This window comes from Palaemon carinicauda, chromosome 40, assembly GCF_036898095.1.
Source record: "Palaemon carinicauda isolate YSFRI2023 chromosome 40, ASM3689809v2, whole genome shotgun sequence".
NCBI classification, from domain to species: Eukaryota; Metazoa; Arthropoda; class Malacostraca; order Decapoda; family Palaemonidae; genus Palaemon; species Palaemon carinicauda.
The window spans coordinates 66,161,559-66,164,058 of record NC_090764.1 but is presented as its reverse complement, the minus strand read 5'-3'; the positions used below and the strand labels follow the sequence as shown (position 1 = coordinate 66,164,058).

The 2,500-nt window shown below is 35.7% G+C and overlaps 2 protein-coding genes across 2 annotated transcripts in view; one reads left to right on the top strand and one right to left on the bottom strand.

The window, feature by feature from the left end:
• The window catches only part of LOC137631835 (facilitated trehalose transporter Tret1-like), a 495,928-nt gene that overhangs the window by 229,831 nt on the left and 263,597 nt on the right, over positions 1-2,500 (bottom strand). The window contains exon 3 of the mRNA XM_068363841.1: positions 126-167. The gene's annotated coding sequence lies outside the window, so the exon portion shown is untranslated. The remainder of the gene's footprint in view (positions 1-125; positions 168-2,500) is intronic.
• LOC137631836 (prohormone-1-like) overlaps positions 1-2,500 on the top strand; it is a 246,324-nt gene that overhangs the window by 116,748 nt on the left and 127,076 nt on the right. The gene's annotated exons all lie outside the window — the stretch shown is intronic.

Below are 2,500 nucleotides of genomic sequence, written 5' to 3'. Positions count from 1 at the left end.
CAATGGATAGAGAGAATTAAACCAAAACTTTAGTCAAAATGATGGGGAAAGGTGCGATTTCACCTTTCCATTCAGACTGTTGCATTTTTCATTGGAAAAAAAATAAAACGAAAATGTAGACTTACCTTAAGTAATACCTTCCTGTTCTGAAGACTTGATAGAGCTGTCTGAAATATAGAAAAAGCACAACTGTCATTTGATATTGAAGATAATTGCATGAATCAGGACACTCTAGCGTCTAATCTAAGTTACTGTTAAAGATTGAATGCCAGTCTTGAATTGGCAGTAGTCTGAAGGATAGGAAATGGATAACGCATACATTCACATTAATAAATTCTATGAACAAATCATTATCATAACGAAACAAAATTCATTAAAAGTAACCTATGCCTTTAAAGATATCATTTAACCTAAAATATAATCTTTTCAAAGCTTATAGGTGCCCCTGTACGTATAATCAATCTTAGGTTTTGTGGTTACTTAAAAAAAAAAAAAAAAAAAAAAAAAAGCAGCAGCATTCATGCAGCTAATTCTAGATTTCAAAATACTCGTCGACTGAAGGTGGAAGCTAGGCCTATAGAATTTTATGACCTTTAGGTCTGTAAGCCTTTCTTTGTGTTTGAAACTTCTTCATCCAATGCTTAGATGCAAGTGACTTCTAGGTGCGAAAAGAAATTATATCTCGGATGACTAGTATTTTAAAAATTCCTGCTATAGCTTTCCAAAAGAGCATTCCAACATCATTAGCCGGAAGAGAATTACGTCTTGAAAATATAATTAGGCTCAAGGTAAGTCATTAGATATTATAAGATAATTCATAAGATGTCCGTTAGACAATAGGCCAAATGTGTAGGTCTGATCAAACATGGTTGACTTTTCGATTCTAAGAACAAACTTTTCTTTTGCAAATAAACCGGGATGTATATTACTATAGACGTTAAATAAAACTCCATTAAGTCTGGATTACTAGGAGCGTCTTTTTGGACCAGCGGTTCAAAACCTATGGTACATGTGTACCCCCAGTGGTACAATTTCACACTTAAGATTGTTGTGGCCTATTGGAAACGTTCCTGACTGGTGATCGCCAGACTGGGGCTCGAGTTAAGTCACGCTCAAACTCGTTAGTTTCTTTGGTGTCTGCATCCTCAATATCCTTATGAGTTAAGGATGGCTGGTTTCGGGGAGCCTATAGGTCTATCTGCTAAGTCCTCACTAGCTATTGCCTGGCCCTTCCTGGTCGTAGCTTGTGTGGAGAGGGGTGTACCAACCGTGTGTCACACGATCGTACATACTTCATTTTGTGCTTGTATCTTCGCTCTCCCCTCGCACTAAAAAGAACCTGAAATAACATGTCTGTTTTCTCATCGGTAACAGTGTCGACTTTTGAACATGAAAATTCTTGTTGCTTGAGATTTTGTATATAAAGGAGAGTGTTCTACAATAAACTCACTCAGTTGCTTTCATCCTGCTTTTGAGTCACAACCATTCTCTCTGCCCGTCACAGGGGACTTGGGCGCTAATCACACACACACATGTATATATATATATATATATATATATATATATATATATATATATATATATATATATATATATATATATATATATATATATATATATATATATGGTGAATCTCTAGGGCATTGTCCACTTGCTAGGGCAATATCACTGCCCCTTGCCTCTGCCATCCACAAACGGCCTTTAAGCCTCTATAGGGTACAGTACATGATGTAATTTACAATGAGATTGAAAAATAATTATATTACAATCTAAATTTTAATGTTTCTGTGTTTTCATCCCCAAGGGAAACATAAGTCAGTGTTTATTTCAGAAGCGGTATCCTATTTATACCAATTTGAAATTTGTCAATTATATAATGATAATGATCGAACCACCACATTTCATTTCTTTATTACATTTATTGTTGATATTCCACTGATGGATGGTAAATTTATCAAGTTATATTTTCTGTTGGTTGAAACTAAGGTTTATCACCCAATAATTATTGATAAACCTTGCGATTTTAGTCAATAAGAGAAATTTAATGCTTCAAAATTTTGGGTAAACCCATAATCTCTGCTGCGAATATTTGTAAATGTCAAGAGAGCCAAAAAAAAAAAAAGAAAAAAGAAGAGTATTTCCCGGAAGACACTGAACGGAGAAGGAGAACTGACGATGATTGCCATTTTGAGGTGTCAGTTAGGATCAAGCATCCACTCCCATTTCCTATGCATACTAAACAGACGATGACGTCATTGTAGACATACTGTACACTGACAGAGAGAGAGAGAGAGAGAGAGAGAGAGAGAGAGAGAGAGAGAGAGAGAGAGAGAGAGAGAAGGAGTTACAAGGATTTTGCGTGTCTCAAAAGACTTTTTAGTCCATCCTCGGAGACTCCATTTACTCTGTGGTAGAGGGATTTGGTTTGACCGTTTAGAGAGTCCTTATGATCTTGTCTAACTTATTCTTGAACTCGTTTACCTAAGTGTTACTGTTCACT